At 43.3% G+C, this 22,986-nt stretch overlaps 1 long non-coding RNA gene across 2 annotated transcripts in view; it reads right to left on the reverse strand.

Annotated features, from left to right (window-relative positions):
• The window catches only part of LOC110308020, a 173,883-nt gene that overhangs the window by 45,135 nt on the left and 105,762 nt on the right, over window positions 1–22,986 (reverse strand). For both annotated transcript variants that reach the window (XR_003838574.1, XR_003838575.1), the window contains exon 3: window positions 18,900–18,943. This is a non-coding gene — a long non-coding RNA (uncharacterized LOC110308020). The remainder of the gene's footprint in view (window positions 1–18,899; window positions 18,944–22,986) is intronic.

Raw genomic sequence — 22,986 nt, forward strand, 5'->3', positions numbered from 1 at the left:
AAAAAAAAAAAAAAAAAAAAATTTAATTTGCCATAGTATATTTTATAGATCAATCTCTGAACAATTAAAAGCATGTATTGAGAACTGAAATTGCTCCTGCCTGGTTGCAATTTTTACTGCCAAATATGGGGTCCACAAGAAGCACTTAACTTTAAAGGTGACCTCTGCTTTCTGGTGATGAGTCATCTCCAAGTAAGCGTCATGGATAGTCTCCTGGGCAGTGATCAGTGGATATTTGGCAGTGGACAACTGAAGGAGATGGAGGACAAGAAACCAGAAAAAAAGCAGAAGCATAAAGGGAGTAGGGGAAAGGGAACTTCCTCCGAATCCAAGAAAAAGAAGAGTTGAGCGCTTCAGCGAAAGACGGAAATAAGTATTTAAAATGAAAGGGAGGGATGAGCTGGAGACTCAAACCTGTTATCCTTTACGTGGGAGGCAAACACACAACTATCATGAATCCAGGGCCAACCTGGGCTACATAGTAAGTTCCAGGGTAGCCTACATGGCAGAATAAGAACATTACATCGTTATAAACAAAACTAACTCTAGTTGCTGGGTATGGGGGTACACACTTGTAATTGCATACGAGGTGGATGCAGGATAATCAGGGGTTCAAGGCCAGCCTCAGATACATGGTGAGTTCAGGGCCAGTCTGAGCTACCTAAAATCCTGTCTCAAAGAAATCTAAAAACAGGAGTAGGATTCACCACATTAAAGTAGAACTGGGAGAGTTTTCCTAGAACACTGAAAATCTTATAGACACGAACAAACATAAAACAGTAATTCTTGAAGATTTAAAAAGTCTTTTAAGATTTGTCATGTGTATGTCTGTGTGTGTCTGTGCCTGTGTGTCTGTAATTGTGCCTATGTGTGCATGTTGTATATGTGTGTCTGTGTATGCATATCATGTGCCTATGTGTGCTTGTGTGAATGTCTATGTACACATGTCACATGTGTATGTCTGTGTGTCTGTGTATGCATGTCATGTCCTTATGTGTACCTGTGTCTGTGTCTATGTATAAATGTTATGTGTGTGCGTATCTACATACCATATGTGTGGGAGGTGACCACAGAGGACAAAAGAGGGTGTTGGGTCCCCTGGAAGAGCCACTTTCCACCCACTAAGGTTATTGAATTCTCACACTCATTGAACCACGTCAGAAAGAAAAGTAGACTAGACAGTCATTCCTCACTATCTCATTATATTTTAATAACGGTTACATGTTACAAAGGGGGGAAAAATAGGTGTTTGCTCACTGTGGAAAAGCTAAGGAGAGGGATCATGAAAAGAAAACACTTGTATGTGCCCATGGCCTGCATTCAGCTACTGATCATATTCAGGATCACATAAACATATACGCTTTGCAGAGATAATGTTGCACAGACAGGCTCCCGTTTTCAATTATGCTTTCCAATCTAAATTTATAATGCTGCCTACCAAGGAAAGCAAGGTCTCAGTGTTTAACATTTCCTCATAGACTTTCCACTTCCATACCTCTCTCTGTTGATAGAAGATAGAAATGTTGACCTTTTGCATTCAATGTGCTTTCTACATAGAGATTTCATGTGTGCATCAATAAATTAGAAACAAGTTTGCTCTACCTTGTTTCAATGCATTTGGGGTTTTTTTGTTGTTGGTTTTGTTTGTTTGTTTGTTTGTTTGTTTGTTTTTTGGAGAGTCTTATCTAGCCTGTGCTGGCCTCAAAGTCTGTATAATGTAGCTAAGGCTGTCCTTTGACTTCTGATCCTGGTGCCTCTACTGTGAAAGTGTTGGGATGACAGGAAAGTGCCACGATGCTGGGCCAAAGTGTATCTTTTAAGGTACCCACAAAATGCAGTGCACACAATGTGAAATTAGTCACTGAAGTGAAAACTCTGGTCTGGAGAGAGAGAACTCAGCCAGTTAAGTGCTTTCTATGCAAACATGAAGACCTGAGTTCTATCCCAACTCACAAGAACAAAGTCAGGCATGGTAACAGGCCTCTGGAATTCTAGTGGCCAGGAGGAGACAGGAGGATTCCTAGAGCTGGCTGTCCAGCTAATCTTGCGGAAGCAATGAGCTCCAGTTCACTGTCCCGTGTTCAGTGGAATCACTACCTCAAAAATAAAGTGGAGGGGACTGCAGAGTGAAGAGACTGCCCTGTGGCTAAGAGCAGGCAATGTTCCTGCAGAGACTGAGTTTTGTTCCCAGCACCTCTGTCTGGTAGTTCATAAGTGCCTAACAACCACTCCAGGGAATCTGACATCTCTGGCCTCTGTGAGCACTGCACTTAAGAATACAAACTCATGCTCATACATACATATCTATGCATAATATAAAATAAATAAAAATGAATATTAGATCTAAAAAGTAATAATAATTAAAGAAGACACCAATAATAATCAGTCTCTGGCCTGTATGTACACTCGCATACACATGACCCCATATACATGCATACACACCATATACCACACACACAAAACAATAACAACAATAAGTAATCTCTATTACTAATAAGTAATGTAGACCAGAGTTGGAAGAGCCTGTGTTTAGCATACACAAGGCCCTGGGTTCTCCAAAACCAAAAATAAATAAATAAATGTTATTAATTGGCCTTTTAAATTCTACCATTCCAGGGCCCCAGACTCTGTGTCATGCTTTCATGCAAGAGCTTGAGAGTTACTTTGCTTCCTGCAATATGGCTGAGGATGCTTTCTTGAGTTGTTCAAGCAAATACAAGCCATACGTGGGGTATTAATAGAAAGAAAATATTGAAGGGGGATAACAGAACTGGTTAACCATGCCCTAAGGCCTCTACCATTAGTGAATTTTACAGACGGCTTAACTCACTACTCATAATTGTCCCTGAAAAAAAAAATTCTCTCACGTTAAGTGGAGGAAGAGACACAGTTCAGGTTTAATAGAAGGCAAAGGGGAAGGGTCAACACAAGAGCAAGAGCTCACAGTAAAGCCAGAGCAGAGCGGGGCCAGGCACAGCCTTTCCGATCTCAGACAAGGCAGGGGAAGCCCTTCCCTCTACAGCCTTCTCCTTTGCATCGGCCCTCACCTCTAGGTCTGAAGTAAACCTGAGTCAGGAGCCTCCTGGTGCAGCAACCCTCTCAGAACTTAACAGCCTCAGGTTTTAAGCAGCTCTTAGAGCCTCAAGGTCAGCTAGGGTTCACACACACACACACACAGACACACACAGACACAGACACACAGACACACAGAGGAAAATAGGTCGGGAAACAAGAATAAAGGAAACAAGTCACTTGGCAAACCAACCTCCACGGAGAATTAGCTTCTGAAAATCTTCTGAGCAAACAATTCACACCATAAAACAGCTGCTGCTTGCCATCTGCGGGTCCTAATCAACACACACACACACACACACACACACACACACACACACACTTCTGCCCAGTGGTACCCTGGCTCCTAGCTATTTCCTGTCCCCTTCAACCTCCTAAGCAATTCTTGGTCAAAAACGAAGTCACAAACTTACAGGCACTGACAGTGTTTTCCTAGGGTAGATTCTGTCCAAGACATTATGACAGTAACAGAAAAGAGCAAGCAGGCCTTCAAGTCCTGGCGTCTGCTCACCACTTTCAAAAACTGGCTCCTCACCATTCCCACTTGGTTCCTTCAGGTCCAGTCGGTGAACTCTGGACCTTTACTGGGCCAGATCAAATCATTTCTAGAACCACTGTACCACGTTTTAGTTAGTCTTTCTGTTTCTCTCCCCCAGTCTCAAACGAATGGCTCTATGCCAAAAAAAAAAAAAAAAAGCGGGAGGGGGGGAGAGAAAGAAAAAGTTGCTGTTTGAGAGAGTATCAGCATGCTTGATTCATGCCAAAGTTTACAGCATAGTTCTATCCTGAGCCACAGCGAGGTTGTGGGGGAGGGAAATGGAGCCAGGCAGCTGTTTTTTCAATAAACTCTAGCAGAATCCCGCCCACTTCCTGCACTGGCTTCAGGGACCCCAGCAGAGAGGAGGAGGCAGCCAGCGAGATCTTCCTCCTCCAAGACTCAGGCTACTGCCTCCCTGGCTCGGACCCTCCTACACAACTGACCAAGGTCCTTTCTGATCCACGCCTGAACCTCAGGAGGGCAGCCCGAGGGTTTGTCCCAGCTCCTTTGGATGTTTATTTCTGGTCTCCAACTCCCAGGAGAGTTTCACCTCCTCTCTCCCTAATCTTAGCCCTCCCCACGCTCCACCCTCCCCCGCCCGTGTATCCTAGCTCTGAGGCACACCAGGCATGACTGCAAAAGCAGGGAAGGAAGGGAGTGCGGTTCTCATCCCACACCTTCCAAGAATATGCTGGCCTTCCCTCTCTGCAGCTGTGGTCATCAGTCCCTCGGCTCCTCAAACCAGTCTTTCCTCAGGCAAAGCCTCTGAGTTCAGTCTCTTTTCTGGAGTGGGAAGGGAGGGCAGGAACATGAGAAGGCACGGAAAAGCTGCTGCGCCCACCAAGATGAAGCGGCTCAGTCAGCCCTAAAGCTTTAATTTGTTAACTTAGAAACCCCTGGGGCATTGCAATCAAAGGAGGGCTCCACCCAGCAACACCTCTGATTACTTTTTTCCCTTCTAGTGGGCAAGTAAAGAAGAGGGGAAATTAGGACAACCGTGTGCAAAACAGAACTACTCCATAGCACGGACTTGGCTCTCACAAGGTCCAGATTACAGACTCAACACCTCCGTGCCTGTCCAAATGGAAAGAGAAAATACTCAGGGTGCAACCTAGACCCCGCTGCCCAGACAGCTTGCCAACCAGAGCATCAGTAAACCCCAAACCGCTGCTCAGGCCCCAGATGGCTTTTTCATTCCTTCTTTCTTTTTAAAGTTCTTTAGGGTTTTCTAGTTCATACTGATAAACTGACTCTTTCATATCCTGGTTTTAATACTGCGCGAATCAATAACCAACAAACCCTAGGTGTGAAAGGGTCTGGTATAAGCATAGAAGTTTCTACACAGTGACTGTGCATGAAAATCAATCTTTCTTTTAAAAAGTCTCAGATCTTTCATAAATGACTGACAGTAACTAAAGAATGAAAAAGATTATGTCATAGTTCTGTTAATGATTGAAATATAAATAAAAAAAAAATCAGGCTCAGGGAGATGGCTTGGTCCATAAAATCCTTACTGAGCAAGGGCAAATATGATGTCCTCAGTCTGATCTCCAACACCCACATGAAAGACAGGCACAGCTGTGTGCTCCAGAAATCCAAGAGCTGGGGAAAGGAAGGTGGGAGGGCCCCAGGGCTCCCTAGCCAGCTAGCCTGGCTCAACTGGTGAGTTTGGGCTCCCAAGAAAAATCCCGTCTCAAAAAAGAAAAGGTGGGAAGCAACTAACAAAGACATTACTTTGACCTTTGACCCCAGGCACATGGGCACATGAATATAATCACCTACTCTCCCCGCCCTCTCTTCCCCCTCCTCTTTCTCTCCCTTCCCCCACCCACACACACACTACATGAGTTGGCACCAACCCTAGGTCATCCTGTATTTCCAAATAGAGAAATAGAGATCTCATATAGCCTAACTCACTGACTTCCATTTAAGTCAAACAAAAAAGGCTACATTGTTTCAAAAGGCATGAAATACCAAAAGATAGGCAGTCTTTTATGATTTGGCCAAATATATCAATCACAATTGTTGGCATAAAAAATGGTATTTCTCAAAAAATATAGTCTCAAATAGATGATGCGTGCCCTTGCTACATACAACTCAGGTCCCACTGCACCCCCCTCTCTGTGTATAACGCTCAGACACACTGGCTTTTCTCAAGCTAAAAGAAGTTAAGACCCAATAATGACAACACAGAATTCCAAAGTACTGCTGCGCTCTAAATGGAGAATCTGATTTTCAACCTCTTATCTCCCTTCTTCATTCCTAGGACCAATGAAGCACAAAAGGAGGGTACGACAAACAAGAATTTAAATAGAAGACCTATACAGACTCCAGCCTTCTACTCTGAGGTCTAGGCCGAGGCTTCAAGAGCTGAGCCAATGAATCCGTAAAACGGACCATTCCAGTACAGAAGCTAATTAACCTCTGCTTTCATTCTGATGGCAGAAGTTAGTCAAGGTGTGGGAAACAGGAAGTAGATTTCCAGTAACAGTCTTGGATGGCCAGCTACCTGAGTTCTTCCCAGTCCCTCCCAGGTCACTACCCTGGACCTGCTTACTGATTCCCATCACTACTGTATACAGAATTATTTACAGCCAGGAAATCACATTTGTCAACTTAATATGAAGTGTTTGCTCACAAATGAACTAGAATCTAAAGCTGACAGCTAGGCATGGGAGTGCATGCCTGTAATCCCAACACTGGAAAGGAAGAGGCAGGAGGAGTGTATCAAGTTCCTGGGATACACAGTCAGTGAGAGAGAGAGAGAGAATAAATAGAAACAGGGAGGAAGCTATGTACCTCAACCCCAAACAAGCAAATAAACAACTGTGACAGTATCTCTGGGTCTTTGGATGGCCTTAGAATTAGCTGTGACACATTTGAATTTTCCAACAATGGTTATTGCTAAGGTTTAGCCCAAGTGTTAGGCACTTACTCTCTAGAATGCCACCACAAGAAGGTTCTCTGGGCCCTTGGGAAGAGGAGCCCTATGAGTTGTCCCAAATGTCACTAGCAAACATGCACCCAAAGGGAACTATGGGGTCCCAGCTTCCTCCTCCCCTTTTTCCTTCTAGAGTGTGAGATGAGCAGAGTATTTTGCCAGGCTCTGCCTACCATGACCGTCCAGTACTGACTGCACAAAAGCAACCTTGTGAAAGCATTGAAAACCTAATAAAGGAAAGCAATCTTACATTCAATAAAAATGTTTACCCTGTTAAAAAAAAATAGAGCTGAGAAATGACAAGTTTTAAGCCTGCTGTAATGTGATTATGGCTACTACTAGCATGACAGGGAGTTACTCATAACTGGAATTGGAAACTAAGGAGCAAAACTCCAGATAAGACAGAATCCCAAGGACCTGGCAGTATCTTCTACCTAAGGAATCTCCATCAGTCATCACTAGTGACAGGTAGTAACATCTCAGCCAGCCTATCAGTGACTAAGACTGGTGCCAATTCCTCTACACTAAAGGGGAAAAGATAGGTTTCTGGATGCAAAACACAGTAGTACCATGTGATCAGAAAGACAGTTCATTGGAAGTAGAATAATACCTGTCAGCAAATATTTTAGCGTTTAAGTGCCTCAAATGCAGACTCTTCGGGATGACCCTGAAATGCCTTCCACAGAATCAGTCCGTTCATTTCTCTGTCTCCTGGGAGTTTTCATGGGCCAAAGCCCAGGGATGTCCTGAAGACAGGGTAAATATCCTGCTTAGCCAGGAAGTTCAAGAGGGGGGAAAAGAAGACACAATTGAGGGGCTCAGGGTGCAGTGATGCCCTTTCTAGGGCCTTCTTAGAAACGATGGTTCCTGCATAACATCAGAATTAAAGCTTCCATCTTGGGACCTCAATACAGCTCCACTCCGAAGAGCAAGGGGTTAGAAATGCTTTCTGCATTTCCAAGGCAAGCATTTCCAAATCATGATTTTCCAAAAGAAAACAGAGAGAAGGCCGGGCGTGGTAGCGCACACCTTTAATCCCAGCACTCGGGAGGCAGAGGCAGGCAGATTTCTGAGTTCNCCAGCCTGGTCTACAAAGTGAGTTCCAGGACAGCCAGGGCTATACAGAGAAACCCTGTCTCAAAAAAAAAAAAAAAAAAAAAAAAAAAACAGAGAGAAGGACATATGTGAATGACATACAAGGTCTCCTCAGAGGTTTCTGTCTATCCAACAGTCACACTGCGTATGTGAACCAGATTGCTAAGATATAAACGTGATGCCCTTTACAACATGGCATACACTTTGTATGGCGCCTGGAGCCTGAGGCTTTCATGTTCCTGAGGGAACATGATCTGCCCCACCCTAGAGTCAGGTGAGGGACGGCCCAGAACACCACATACAAGGCAAGGCAGCTGAGCTTACCTCGAAGTCTGAATACCTGTTCAGAACATGAAGAATAAAAAAATGGCCAATTCACAGTTCCCGGTTGCAAATTATCTTACAAAATGATCATTTACTTAATAATTTCATATTGGAAAATGAAGTGCAAGAAAGACCCCAGTTTAAGTAAAACAACGACAACTGCTGATTAATCATCTGCATGGACCAGACATCACAGCACTGCATTTACACGTTTCTTCATTTGATTCCTACAGCAGATCCGGGGATCGTTATGACAATGATTGTCACCTCCTAGAATCCTGCTTGAAGCTTCTATAAACAAAACAGCCAAGAGCAGCCAGGCTAAGGTGCACATAGCAGTCAACACGTTTTCTGTAAGTCACTGTAGTATGAGTCTTTCAAAACCAAGCAGTGTACCAAAACACCAATCCCACTACCAGGTTAAGAAAAGAGGTATGGGCTAGGTTCCCAGGTGACAGAAGGAAAGCTTTAGCTGTGGAGTAGCAGGGAAGAAAGCTACTTTCTCCAGTCAGGGTTTCTATTGCTATAAAGTGGCACCATGACAACGACTCATTCAATGGTGGCTGGCTTACAGTTCAGAGATTTAGAACATTGTCATCATGGCGGGAAGCATGACTACATGCAGGCAGACTTGACTATGGAGAAGAAGCTGAGCCTTCTACATCCAGATCTACGGACAGCAGGAAGACAGACGGTGGGCGTGATTTAAGCATTTGAAACCTCAAAGCCTGCCCCCATGACACTCTTCCTCCCACAAGGATACAGCTCCAACACTGTTACACACTTCCCATGAGCCTTTGGGAGTCATTTTTATTCAAGCCACCACTGGGGTGAAATCTTCATTGTAAACTGAAACCCAAATTTCTCATTATTATGTACCATTCTGCCTGTGGCTAGGAAGCCAAAATGAAGTGGTGTACTAGATGCTCTGTAAATATTACATTTCTTCCCCCAGTACCCCAGACTCCCACTACAGCTCCTAGGAACCAGAAACTTTATCAAACCAAACCAAACTCTATGTTTTGGAGAAGTTACATTTATGGTCATAAGTACTTCTAAATATGCTGAGTCTCTGAAGGGAAATAATAATTATCATTTACTCACAGTGAAGAGCTCATGTTTGGAAAACTCTTTCTGGCTCTGTTTGATTTGATTTTGTGCTTTGTTGTTTTGTTTTGAGACACAGTCTCTGTGTGTGGCCCAGGCTGGCCTCTAACTCACCGTTACCCTTTTGCTTCAGCCTCCCAAGTGTTTGGATTACACACCCTAACAATCCACTTTGTTGTGTAATCTTGTGTTTCAAAAAGCCATTCTTAAGAAGCTAGAGAAGGCCAGAGAGATGGTTCAGTGGTTAAGAACATTTGTTTCTTGCAGAGGATCCAACAAACACATGGTGACTCAAACCCATCCATAAGTCCACTTTGGGGGGATCGGATGCCTTCTGACCTTTTGTGGTCACCAGGCACACATACGGTGTACAGGCATGCATGCAAGCAAAACACTCATAGACATGAAGTAAAATAAATCTAAGAAAATAAATCAAGGGAGAAGGACTGGATCAGGGTCAGCATACACATGCTATATTGACATACATTCACGAAAGAAACACCCATACACATAAATTCCTTTAAATTTTTTTAATAGAAATAGCTAACTCTGAAGGTGGGGGCCTATAACCCCAGCACTTCTAAAGCAAAGCCGGGTGGTTTCAGAATACAATACCCCTGCCTCACCTACCAGGTTTTCTGCAAACATCATTTTTAAACAAAGTTACCATTGGTAACTTTTTATCTTACACTTGGCTGTGCATATTCTTTGGTACCATGATGTCCCATCTTTACATCCCAGCACCTAGAGCTGGAGAAATGGCTCACATGTTAAGAGCTCTGGCTGCTCTTCCAGAAAACCCAGGTTAAATTCTCAACAACTGTCTAGAACTCTAGTTCCAGAGGACCAATACCCTCATACAGACATACATACAGGCAAAACACCAATGCACATTTTAAAAAGGAAAAAAAAAAATCGCAGCAGCTAGCTGTGATTTTTAACTTTATAACTACTATTCAGTGATCAGTTGCAATGAAGTCTTTAAAGTCTACCAAGAGCCGGGCAGTGGTGGCACATGCCTTTAATCCCAGCACCCTGGCTCAAAAAAACAAAACAAAACAAAAATTTAAATAAAAATAAAGTCTACCAAGAGCATTCTTGGGAGTTAAAACCTTCTCTTAAAAAGACTAGAGATGTTAAAATGGACCTACTATGGTTTTATACAGAAGGAGCTGCAAGTGATTTTTCAGTCCCTTAATTACTATTACAAAGTTGAGTACTCAGTACTGGTTGCTGGTAGCACAGAAACAGATACATTGGTCACTGGAACCTTAGCTATTGTAATGTCATCCACACAGCCAGGAAGGGAAAGGAAGCACAAAGGGAAAAGGTCTCCTCCTCAGCAAGGGTCCCAGGGAAAACTGGTGAGCCACATGTCAAGGAATGAGACCGGAGGTTTAGCTTGTAGTATATGTAGATTAACTCAAAATAGATTAAAATCGTTAATGTAAGCCCTTGACTTGTAAAATTATGAGAAGAATCAAAGAAAAGTCTCAGCAGAATCAATGTAGGCAGAGGTTTTAGGAATATGACATTAAAAGTGTATAAAACCCAGCCCAAGTAACTGGAGCTATATCAGGCTAAAGGGCATCCACTAGACAAACAAAATAGTTAAAATGAAGAGGCAGCCTAGAACAGGAGAGAAAACTTCTGTTAATCACTTATTCAAAAAGTGAAATATACATGAAATATAAAAGGAATTGATACAACTCAATACACTTTAAAAAAAAAAAAGCAAAGATATTTTTCTTTTTTTTTTCTTTTTTTTTTATTTTTTAAAGGATTTATTTATTGATTATATGTAAGTACACTGTAGCTGTCTTCAGACACACCAGAAGAGGGAGTCAGATCTCATTACGGATGGTTGTGAGCCACCATGTGGTTGCTGGGATTTGATCTCTGGACCTTTGGAAGAGCAGTCGGGTGCTCTTACCCACTGAGCCATCTCACCAGCCCCACAAAGATATTTTTCTAAAGAAGGTGCTTCAGTGGCCAAGAGAAAGATCTAGAACATGCAAATGGAAACCACAATGATGTGGGGTGCACTAGCACAGGGAGGACAGAGGCATAAGGGTCAGGAATTTAAAACCAGCCTGTGCTACAGAGTGAGCTTGAAGACAGCCTAGGCTACATTAGACCCTAGTATTTAGAATATTGTTGTCAAAAGGCTAAGAGGCAGCAAGAAGTGGTGTTTACAAAACACTGCAGCAACGTGAGTTACACTTACACATATACACACACACACACACACACACCTCAAACAATGGAGTAACATTCAGCTACATAAAAGGAAACCTCACTGTCTCTGATGATCAGATGAGCCTAGAAAACATGATGCCAAGTAACAGACAAACCCAAGGAAACCCACAGAAACTGCACAGTGTGTGCTCTGGTACATATGTAAGTAGTAAAATGGTGGTGAGAGGAAATAGCAGGTGTCCCTTCAATGACCTAAACGTGCCACCATTGATCATACAAATGGCACCATGACTACAATTCATTATGCTATCCTGTTTACTTAAAATTTGCCAAGGGTCCCATAAGTGCCCACAACCTGCTTCCCACGCTCAACATGTTAACACATAGCCATGGTAAGGGGTGGGTTAATTAATTTGATTGTAGTGGCCACTATATAATGTCTGCCAAAACGTCACAAAATATATCTTGAATTATGTAAAATTTTATTTACCAATCCTCTTCAATAAAACTGAAATAAAAGCCAGGCAGTGGTGGTGCACGCCTTTAATCCCAGCACTTGGGAGGCAGAGGCAGGCAGATTTCTGAGTTCAAGGCCAGCCTGGTCTACACAGTGAGTTCCAGGACAGCCACTTCTACACAGAGAAACCCTGTCTCAAAAACAAAACAAAACAAAACTGAAATAAAATTAGAAAAATGTTTTAAAATTTTTAAAAGAATATTCCTCAACGAGAAATGGGCATAAGTGATATATATGCCTGATAAATTTTTGCTACAAAAATTTGTAAGTGTAGCTTGCTTCTAGTAAATTCTTTTGTATTCATAAAATATAAACTTGTAAAGAAGTTGCAAAAACAAACACACAAACAAAAGCCTAAAACACTCACCATGGTTTTGTAAATTCCCTTCTCTGTGAACTGTGTTTACCTTTAAAGGTGAAATGAAGGGTGCTGTGTTCATAAGAAACTGTCATCCTAGGTGGCAAACTGCTAAGCCACTTTGTGACCACCAGGAATAGCACAGCTTCTTGGATGCAGAGAAGTGACCTTAAAAGCTCTTCTTTCCATCACAGATAATTTGTCTTCTAGAGAATGCTGTCCACACTGTTTATCCATGAGATCAACAGTAAAGCACCAGGTCACAACGGCACGGCAGTCAAAGACACATGGTCTGAACTCAGAGACGTGGGGTCAAGTGCCTGCCTGGCCAATTCCACGGTCCTGAGACAAGTTAACCTCTCTCTGTCTCACTCTTATCATTTGTAAAAAGAAGTCAGAGTGCCATCAAATACATGGAGAGGTCAGAAGGATCCCCTGAGTTATTGCACTTGCTAAGGCCTGCACAGTACCCAACGTCTCCCCCACACTGCTTACAAGGCAGCTGACAGTAACACCCGTAGCTTTAACCCATGGCACACAACATCATCAACTGGCTACAAGACAATGCTCTCCAACTCATTATGCCTGAGCATTCTAAAAAGAATCACACCATCCAGGATATTCTAGAAGACAGATTAAAAACACAAAGAATATGAACCTGGCATGCTTTGGGTGTGCTCCCAGGGTGAGTGGTCAACCTGCTTTAGAGACAAGCCTTAGAGGACACATGGTTCTCAGCAGGACTTTTGTCAAATAGAAAAGGTGATCCTTAGCACTAGAGGAGGTGGTGAGTGCACCTGCCTTAATGTATGTGGAAGACGGAGGTTCATGCCTGGTGTCCGCTCTTGCTCTAACCTTACTTCTTCAATGACACAGTCTCTCACTGAACCTGGAGGTCACAGTCTCAAACAGGTCAGCTGGCCAGTGAGCTGCCATGGTTCTCCTGTCTCTACCCTCCAGTGGTGGCACTGCAGACACATGCCACCTTCCTGAGGTATTTCCGTGGGTGCCATGGATCTGAGCTCAGGTCCCAAACGTGCACAATACACACTTTACCCCGTGATTCAGCTCCCCAGCTCCACAATGGATGTAAATCCTGCAAATCACGTTACAGCTTAATTACTCTGGGTATCATGCAACAGCATTCCTTCTATGTGAGAATTTTGCACATGGCTTTTCCAGGAGTCTTTTGCAAAGCGAGTGAGTGCTTTCCTTTACCCACATGACTTCTCAGAAGCATCTTCATTGCCATGTTTACCTGTCTTCAAAAGCTGGGCGGGCATTCACAATCTATGTGGACCACGATGTATGTTGATCACTCAAATAAAAACATTTATTATAAAATTAATATTTTTTATCAGTTTTTTTCAAGACCAAGGTTTCTCTGTATAGCCCTGGCTGTCCTGGAACTCACTCTGTACACCAGGCTGGCCTCGAACTCAGAAATCCTCCTGCCTCTGCCTTCCAAGTGCTGGGATTAAAGGTGTGTGCCACTACTACCCGGCAAAATTAATATGTTTAAGAAATTAAACAGGCATCAAAGACTCTTGGCTACTTTTCTACTGTTATGGAAAGACACCATGGTCAAGGCAACTTATGGAAGAGTTTATTGAAAGCTCACAGTTTCCAAGGGTTAGAGTCCATGACTATCACAGAAGGGAGCATGGCAGCAGGCAGGGAGCATGGGGCTAAAGCCACAGCAAGAGCTTACATCCTGATATGAAAGTTGGAGCCAGAGAGAGCAAGACAGGAACTGGCATGGGCTTTTGAAACCTCAAAGTCCCCAGTGACTCACTTCTTCCAACAAGGCCACACCTCCTAATCCTTCCCAAACAGTCCTACTAACCAGATATCAAGCATTCAAATATACAAACCCATAGGGGCCATTCTCTTTCAAGCTACCACAAAGACTATCAAATACTTGGAAAGTGGCATTTTTATAGATAAGCAGGTCAAAACTAGGGAGGGGTTATGGGCACATGTCCATTAAAGCATTATTCACAATGCTAAAAGGTGGGAGGAGACAGCAACCATGCAGTAAGACACAACCCACAGCAGGAGGTTTTACGATGGGCTGGTTACAACCTAAGTTGTAATACTGAACCTTCCTGGCTTAGCGCTATTCACTCAATCTCAGCAGCTTTTGGGTGGCGGAGGCAGAAGGATCAGGAATTCAAGTCATGGGTACAAAAGAGTGTGCCAAACAACAACAACAAAATTATTGTCTTGGCCACTGCACGTTGTAAAAAGAAAAAGAAGGAACAAGTAGTTATCGGTGACCTTGGACTACACAAACCATTCAGGGGGCCTGAAAGCTAACACAGCAGGTAAAGGAACCTGCTGCCAACTCTGGTGATTGGAGTTCCAGCCCAGGAAGCCACATGCTGGAAGGAGAGAACTGGTTCCCAGGAGCTGGCCTGTGCCCTGCACATGGGTACAACTGCACCTCCTCCCTCCTCCACAGAATAATGAATAGACAACATTTGGTTTTTATAAATCAGCTAGATAATTCTGAGCAAAAAGAAAAATGCTAAGAAATCAGGGACCAATATTACCTCATTCTCATCTTTCAAAGAACGGAAGGAAAAGAGGGAAGAGAGAGGGAAGGAAGGGGTACGTGAGAAAGAGGAGAGGGGGAGGCAAATGGGAAGCAGGAAGGAGGATGAAAGGAAACAAGCTTCCTGTTCCCTCACTTCAGGAGAAAACAGTGCACATGCTAACCACCAATTAATGGGAAAACACTCCAGATGACTGAGACTCCAGCCAGGCCCCAGTCACAGGGCACCTGTGCTCTGTTTGGTAACCTGCGATGCTCAGAAGAAAAGCAATAGGAAAAATCCCAGGGTCCAGCACATGCCACAGTCTCCAAATGGAACCTGAGCCATCCATTATCTTCACTGTCAAGCCAAGGCCTAATAAATTTCAGGAAGATTAATCCCACTTAGACCTAGCATCACTAGCCTCCAGTAAAAACACTCGATTAGATCATAGGGGCCCAGCCGGTCTGGCTCGCCCACTTCAGCGGCCGCTTCTCAAGCTCTACTGACAAGACATGACAGGAATAAGGACAGAACTATTTCTCCTTCTCTTTGTCCTTCCCTGCAGCCACATTTACCGGCATTTTATAGTCTCTTTCCAGCAGCAGGCTCCCAGGAAGCAGAGGTGAGGCGCTCCATCACGCTCACACCCCTCACGCCTTCAATCACACACCTCCACAGAGCGGATTCAGAGGACTGGGATTGTTGCCAGAGCTGACCAGTTCTTTCTTTTGAACACTAAATAAAAGCTAACGAGGCAAATTATCTTTGCTTCTCAAAAACCCTAGGACTTGCACACTGGAAATCCCACTGAAGTTCCAATTGGAATGGGAGATGAATGGTTTCATGAAAGATGATCCTCAGGGGACCAGCGACTCCTGGTTTTGATTAAGCTGACGTTTTTTTCCTATGACAGGCTATAAATAACCATCTTTTGCTTAAAGTGTGTGTGTGTGTGTGTGTGTGTGTGTGTGTGTGTAGTAACTCAAATTTGGACGTTCTAGGAGCCAACATGACCCCAAGCTTCTGCATCACCTTTAACATCATCTCTATCTGCTATCAAGTCAGCCCTTGATATTTGCATCCAGACCTGATTACAATGACCCACACGAAAAATAAAAAGGTTTTAGAGATGTAGATTATTTTCCAGACTCCTAACCAATACGGCCAATACAGATTTTTTTTTTTTTTTGCATTCTTTCTGATTGCAGGTTTTGTGGAATTAGAAACAGGTGGCATGTGATATTCAGGACTGCTGGCAGGAAATTTGCATATCAACAGAAAACAGAAATTTTCTAATCACATAAATCATATGTTGTAATCACGTGGAAATAAAAACTCCATCCTTCCAGTTTCTCTTTGTGAGAAATGTGTTGTTTCAAAGGGCAAGAAAAATCAAACACGGTCAAGGTCAATACAACCTAAATAACCTCTTGTATGGTAAGGATTTTCCACCAAGTGGTTTGGGAAACACACAAATGTATGTTTATTTCCCCAGAAGGAAACAGTTGCTGGAGACCACACAGGTAGATTTTGTTTGGTTTGGTTTGGTTGCAAAGCTGGGGCTAGAACCCAGGCCCTGGCTCAGGCAAGGCGTGCACGGACCATTGAGCTACATCCCCAGCCCTCTTTTAACTCTGTATTTGAGACAGAGTCTTGCTAAGTTTCCCCGGCTGGTGTTGAACTAATTCACTTTAGAGCCTGCTTAGACCTTGAACTTGAGACCCTCCTGTCTCAACCTACTGAGCAGCTGAGGTGATGGGGCCTGTCTCACCAGGCAGACTCCAGTCACGCTTCAGGCCTCTGCTATCAGTTACAAATCATTTCCTGAACCAATGGTTAAACTTCCTCATCTTGGGAGGTGAAACTGAGACTTTATTTCTACCCCAAATGCAAGCAGCAGGGAGATGAAAAGAACATGACTTAAACCAAGCATTGATGTCAAAGAAAAGAAAAAAACCTTCCCTCCGACCCATTCCTTTTTAAACTGGAAAAATAAAATGTGTTTTCCACAAAGTCTTTTTTTTCTTCTTTTTTAATCTGTTTATACTCAAAGCTAGAGGTCTATTTATTTTTAAATGACACACAGGAAACCTCCCAACTGCAACTCAGATTTACATCTGGCTAATCCTGCAAATGTGACTGACCAAATTCATGCTGTTGATTTCTAATGAGTTCTGTGATTTGGGGATAACACATGTGAGAGATGGCGAATTAACTACAGAGAGGCAGCATGCAGCAAGCAAGCTAGCAATCTTGGAGGAGACGAGTCAATTTCTAATCATGCTTGCCAGAAGCTCAGGCTGGGAGAGACAGGTGATAAACCCTGCCAAGAACTTGTCTCCCTTCCCTTTTCCCGTAGACCATTTCAACACTCCATCAGCAAACAGAGCTCAACTTTTCCTCTCCACAATTTCAGAGATCGCAAGGAAAGCTCTGGCCCCCTTGATAGAAAAATGAAAACACTTCGCGCTGCAAAACGCAGTGTCAGTCTCTGAGAGGCCCTTTCCTGGAGCTGAGTCCACTTATAATCAGAAAAGGACAGAGGTGACATTAAAGGACAGAGGTGAAAGGGATTGTCACGAGCATGCTACAGAAATGCACAGTCTAGCGATGTCACCTACAGACAACCAGGAAACCGTAATCAAAATTTCACATACCTAGACACTCCATACCTAGAGATCACAGAACAGTGGACACCAGCTAAATCAAAACAACAAACACACACAGAGATAGCACAAGAATGGACTTTAGATCAGGCCTCTCAGGGCTGAAGAACTTAAATTCTCAGAGCATTTACTCATATGACAGGTAAGGGCCTGCAACCATGACTGTACTTGGAGGGCCTTTAAACCCTGCCCCACCACCCCAATAAAATCACAAATCTCTTCTAGTCAAACAAGTGATTCAGATGTCAGTAAGCAGCTGAGAAACCCAGTTCTGAAAATACACCCTAAAGAAGCATGTCTCTTTATTGAATCCTCACAGATATTTAACTTCATTGTCTTGGGCTGGAGAGAAATCTCAGCCATTAAGAGCACTAGCTGCTCTTCCAGAGGACCTGAGGTTCAAGTCCCAACACCACATGACGCTCACAACTGTCTCTCAAGCCTGTTCCAGGGGATCTGACACCGTCACACAAATATGCATGCAGGCAAATCATCAATGTACATAAAAATAAATACATCTTCTTTTAAAAAAATTCATTGTCTTTTCTGTCCCAGAAGATGATGGTCACCAGTTCTGCCCCCAGTTCCTAGATAGACTTCATAACACAGAAGCAGGCAAAGTTTACACTTCTGCACCAGGAGACTGAAGCTGGCTTAGTATGGATGAAAGACGCCAATGGAAGTACTGGAGCGATCCAGGTGATACACAACACACTCTCTTATGAATGTGAAGTGCTTCACAATGTGTTGCCATGTTAGACAATGACAAACGCAACACAGGGTGAGCAGAGACTCAACTGTTAGCATCTGTACACCAGTGGTTTGCTTGATTCCACTAGCTTGGAAATCACCTGGAAGGCATGTTACACCAGCCCAAAGCCAGAATCCTGAGAGCCTAGGCAGGGGATGGGTCTAATTATCTTCATTTTTTTCAATTACCATTTGCATCTCTAGCTGCTCATCTGTGCTGTGCCTGCTGCTGACCTTCTGTGCTTTGGATTTAACTCCCTGGCTGCGTTTGGACAGCTGAACATTGGCTGCTTCCTACATAGGAAGGGCTTAACTATGACTGCGGGCTACTACACTGGGCAGAAGAAATAATACTTACATTTACAAAAAAAAAAAATAGGTTCTCTTCTTTAAGGGACTCATATGGGGAAAAAGCACTGTGGTTAGGATTAGCAACGGAAAAGCAGAGTGACCTGCCTCCGCAAAGGTAACCTTTAGCTTAAAATTAGGGTTTAATGAATGCTAATTTAAATGATGCATGTTTTAAATTACCAAAAGGTACACACATGAATACATAAAAGTAAAGTATTATGACAGAAAAAAATACACATATAAATACATAAAAGTAAGCTACTTTGAGAGAAAAAAAAATTTTAAGACACCCAAAATAAATAGCTGTGAAGAGGAGAGGAAGAAATAGAAGACCGGGACTTTAGGGTAGACTAAGCAAAAGCAAGGCACAGCCTGGAGTAACACACACAATCATGAAGATCTGACATCTAGAAACCCTCCCATCCAGGAAAAATTTCTTACCTGAGCGTGCTGGGTGTGAAGGCTTCTGCAGTCACGTGGGGGTGCTATGAGAGAAAGGGAAACTGAGTTACACACTGTAAGAGGAACCAAGGTCCTTACAGGGTCTAACACTTCCTGGCACTTGACTGTTCTAGAGTCACATCAGAGACTCGCTGCAGAGTATTAACTCTCCAGATCCTTCAGCAAAGCTAGGAACCTTCAGCAAGGATGGGTACAGCTCCAGTCTGGCTGCTCTGAGCTAAGGCATGGCATGTAGGCTATGTAGCCATCCCAAGCCTAGACTTTCATGATCTGGTGATAAATTTCTCCAGAGTGACTCTCAAAGCTAAGAGGACTCCACTTTACTTCTGAGATGCCATGGGTATGTGTTTCAGAGGGGTTGCGGAGGGGGGTGACACAGCAGTGGTGTGATGTGCCCTAGTGCATTTTTTTAATGTGTATGGGTGTTTTGCCTGCATTATGTATGTGTACCATTTACATCCCTGATAGCCATGGAGACCAGAATAGAAGAAGGAGTTGGAACTGAGGTTACAGATAAGTTACGAGCTGCCACCCAAGATGCTGAAAATTTACCCAGGATCCTCTGAAAGAGCAGCCAGTGTTCTTTGTCATCCAGTTGTCATCTGTCCGAGCCTTACCTTAGCGATTTATGTAGCTGACTTCATTTAGCCTTTAAAACAATTATGTAAACCTAATGTCAGTAGGGCTGGGGAGATGGGTCAGCTGGTGGTACTTGCCATCCAAGCATAAGAACCTGCATTCTACTCCTAACACCTAGTTGGAAGGTGGGCATGGTAGCATGCTCTTGTAATAGGTGCTGGGGAGAGGACACAGGCAGATCCCTAGACTTACTGACCTGCTAGCTTAAGACTACTTGGTGGAGTGCCAGGAGAATCAGAGACCTTGCCTGAAAATCCAAGGTAGAAAGTGCTGAAGAATGACATCCAATGTTAACCTCTGGCCTACCCAACTTAGCACTGCCAGCAACAAAGGGCTCTAGAGCTACATCGGAGGATGTACAAGAAACTGTTCCTGTCACAGAAGTAGCAATGGCAGTCACAGCTGGTGACCTCAGAGATGAACTTCCTAACAGCACTTTGGGTACCAGGCCACCACTGTTATCACATCAAAACCTTAGTGAACATTGACTCTAGGACTTAAAGAGAAATGCAAGATTCTATTAAAGGTCAAGTTTGTTTTCTGTGCCCAGGCTTATCTTTCTAAAACTCTGGTATTTTATGAGCACATGTTTGATTACAAAATAATTACTCAATAGAGTAGAGAACAAAATCAGCTAGTGACACTTTTACCCAGGCTTGGATATACACACTTAGAATCCCAGCGTGGAGAGGAATTAGCAGAGGGATATAGAATTGCAAGGTCATCCTTGGGTACTTGAAGTGTTTGAGGTTAGCCTGGGCTACATGGGCCCCTGTCTCAAAAAAGCAAACAAAAAACTTACATTTTACTTAAAATCTGTATTTGCCTTTCCCTGATATCCCCCTTTAAACACATGCGGAGTTCATAACAGCAAGTTTTTCTTGACACAGAAGGAAACTTGGAAGTTCTGTTACCCTTCACATTTTTTGGTAGCTATACCATAAAGTCTTTATTTTCTGAAAATCTAATTCCAAGAAAAAAAAAGTTCTTGGCAATTCAGGGCAGATTCAGCTATTTCAGGGTGATTTTTTTTTTCAGGGGAAATAATTGTCTAGGGATTAAAAATGGACAGTATTCCTCCTGGGCCTGGATGGTGGTACATCTTCAATAGGTGAATACACTTCAGAAAGCAACCATCAAGATCTTGGGGGCTCAAGGTCATTTTTCTCTCCTTACTGGGCTATATACACATAATTGGCAAAGCACATTTATCCTGTGACTCGGGCAGCAAGAAAACTAGTTGGTAGATCAGCAGTCATAACCAGGCCACACCTGCTCTGGCTCCCTGCAGAGTTAAAATAAGTCCGCATTAGCAGCCTCCCCGATTAAGAACAATTAATATCCTGAGATGCCAAAAAAAAAAAGAAGCTTGGGTAAATAAAATGGTTGCTACCGCCACACACAGCAGAAAATACCAACTGTGCACATGGTAGCAGCTTTCCAACTTCCCATTGACCTTAGGGTGCTAATGAGACAGATCTGCAGAGACCGCATGAAAAAGCAGCCTGCACTTAGCTAGCCCTAACTCAAATTCAGACTCTTCTCCCTCACCACAGCAGGAGGGCTTCGCTAATTGGGATGTGCAGGAGCCTTGGCCTGAAATGTGCTGCCTTGAGCACACCTCAGGAGAGTCCTGGGCTCTACACATATACAGGCACTTAACTGAATGGTCACACACGTACGCATGCACACACGCAGCCACACACGCAAACATCTAAACATATATGCAAAAACACATTCGCACAAACACAAGTGCACACTCAAACACATTCTCCATACCCACTGTTCTTTCTGCTTTCTCCCCCAGAGACCGGATGGACATAATAAATGTAGTTTTTTATATTAAAATATGTGATTAATTGGGGGGGAAGCAGGTGGAGATGGGTTTTTTTTTTGTAAGCATAAACCTCCCCCATAAGCCTGGTGGTAATGACCACAGACAGAAACAACAAAGGCTCCTGGTGAAAGGAGCCCCTCTAATCACATTAGCTTGCAGTTCTAAAGGAAGATGGTTGCTCTGAATCTCCCTTTATACACAGCAACTTCAAAAAAAAATCCCTATTTTCTTAGTACATCTTTATGGAGGAAAGCGTGCATGTCTTTGAAGGTTCACACAAAACAAACAAGAGTCTTTACAAGACCTCCCTGACCACCCAGGGAGAATCAAATAGTAATTTTTTTTCCTCCAGTAGGCCACCCCAGGATACCAGGAATAAAAAGGAAAGAGAGGAATTCATCAAGTAACCAGGATGTGCTTTTCAAGTGTGGCTATCAGACTGTTTTAATCTAAATATTATGCTATAGTTTTCACTCGCAAAGCCCACAGAAATCTACTGATCCATTTATTGGACAGAAGTTGCTTTTAAGTCACAGAAAAACAGGTTAAAATCTAGGAAACGGCGGAAGAGAAGATGGAGGAGTTGGGGGTTTTTTTCTTGTTCTTTTTCAAATCCTGAGAAAGGAGCAGAGGCTTTTAACCATGGTCATTATTGGAGTGGTGGAGGGATGAGCAGGGGGTGCTGAGGCCCTCAGATGAACTGTTCAGTGGTTGCACGGATGGAGGCATGAGAGAGTGGAGCTGGCATAGCACCACACAGAGAGCTAGGAGCAGGCAGAGTGTGTCAGAATCTTAAGGAACACTTAGAGTCTACACATACTCACATGGACTCCGCTGCTTGTGTCTCTCCACAAACTCTCCATTTAGACCAAATGAAAAGTGGAGAAGGAGCCTTTCTAAGTTCCTACAGTTTAAGTAAAGGTCACCTGTACCTGCTTCAGCTGCCAGTTTACAGATGGTGTCGTGTGTGTGTGTGTGTGTGTGTGTGTGTGTGTGTGTGTGTCCCTGTGTGTTTCCATAAGAGTATGGGTGCACATATACTGGAATGCCTCAGATGTCATTCCAAAGGAGCTGTCCACCTTATTTTTGACATGAGACTCTCTCACTGGACTAAGACTTGACAAATACAAAAGGCTAGGCCATGGACCTCCATCTGTCTCTATGTCCCATCTCCATCCCCATTATTTTTCGTGGATGTTGGGACTTAACCAACTGAGCCATCTCACAGCCACATAATGGGCTTTTATTTCCCTGAAATGATCTGCTGACCTTATCTCTCTACAGACTATTTTTGACAAGAGCTAATTTCCTGCCTCAGTTTCTCATCTGATAATGCAGATAAGAAAGTGAGCAGTGTTTACTATTGTAAATGGTAGGTAAACTGAGGCTGTTGATTAACTGACATTGTTGACAGATGTCAGTTGACTCAAAGAGCAAAGACATCACTAAAACTTCTTAATATCTACAGCTGAAAATACACATTGAAAAATATCTCAGGATTTTTAACTAATATGATCCTTTAAATAATCCAAACACGAGGGAGAGAGAGAGAGAGAGAGAGAGAGAGAGAGAGAGAGAGAGAGAGAGAGA

This window comes from Mus caroli, chromosome 13 (genome assembly GCF_900094665.2).
Source record: "Mus caroli chromosome 13, CAROLI_EIJ_v1.1, whole genome shotgun sequence".
Lineage (NCBI taxonomy): Eukaryota > Metazoa > Chordata > Mammalia > Rodentia > Muridae > Mus > Mus caroli.